Here is a 1,108-nt window from a genome sequence, read left to right as displayed (position 1 = left end):
ACAATGAATGAGTGGAAGCCCAAAATCTCTGTAAATGTTTATGAAAATTAATAAAATATAATTATAGAAAAAAAAATCAGAAAGGATGTGTGTCAGAAATGTATCCTTTCTACATACATGTTCAATTGATATGCTTAGCATACCACTGGTGATGCTTGACTTTATTAAGAGAAATGTGGCATCAGTATTGAAGATGGACTCATCACCAACTTGATTTATGTAGATGACACACCATGCTTGCTTCAATTGAGGAGGATGTGAAACATTTGTTATAGAAGATTAAGGATTATAGCCTTCAGCATGGATTACATCTCAACATCAAGAAAACAAAGATCCTCACCATGGCAGCAATAGTCAATATCACAGTAGAGGGAGAAAGGATTGAAGTTGTAAAACAATCAACACCTTTTGTATTAGCAGGCAGGATATCAAGAGACATAATACATTGGTCGACTATGCTGTTAGGAACCTCTCTAAGATACTGAAGAGCAATCTTGTCAGTTTGAAAACTAAAGTAAACATGATTCAGGTCATGGTGCTCTGAATCACCTGCTGTGCATCTGAGATCTGGATAACGAATAAGAATGACAGAAGAAAGTTTGATGCCTTCAAGTTATAGTGGTGAAAAAGAGCACTAAATATCCCATAAGGTGGGGTAGAAAAAGAAAAAAAAACACCCAAAAACCAACCAACCAACATACAAAAACCAATAAAAACCTGTCTCCAAGACAGGTATGTCTTGGAGAAAATGCAGCTAGGTGCTACTTGGAGTCAAAGATAGTGAAACTTCTTCCCTCATACTTTGAACATATTGTTAGGAGAGGATATTCATTGGAAAAGGGCATCATGTTTGGAGAGATTAAGCGTCAGCAAAGAGAGGAAGCCCCTCAAGAAGGTGTATTGACACAGTGATTTATATAATCTTCTATAATTTGTCAAAGATGATAAGGTTAACGCAAGATAGGTTAGACTTCAGATCTGTTTTTTGTAGAGATACTATGTTGTATTTAGGTGCCACCTAGTTGAGTGTGACTTAAATCAACCCAATGAACAACAAATCTGAACCCTGTCCGTCCTATGCATTCTCACTTTTCTGACATACAAGAAT

The sequence above is a fragment of the Elephantulus edwardii genome, unplaced genomic scaffold (assembly GCF_000299155.1).
Source record: "Elephantulus edwardii isolate Elephantulus edwardi_28Jun2011 unplaced genomic scaffold, EleEdw1.0 scaffold00293, whole genome shotgun sequence".
Classification (NCBI taxonomy): Eukaryota; Metazoa; Chordata; class Mammalia; order Macroscelidea; family Macroscelididae; genus Elephantulus; species Elephantulus edwardii.
The sequence above is the reverse complement of the archived record's forward strand: the minus strand, read 5'-3'. Positions refer to the sequence as shown.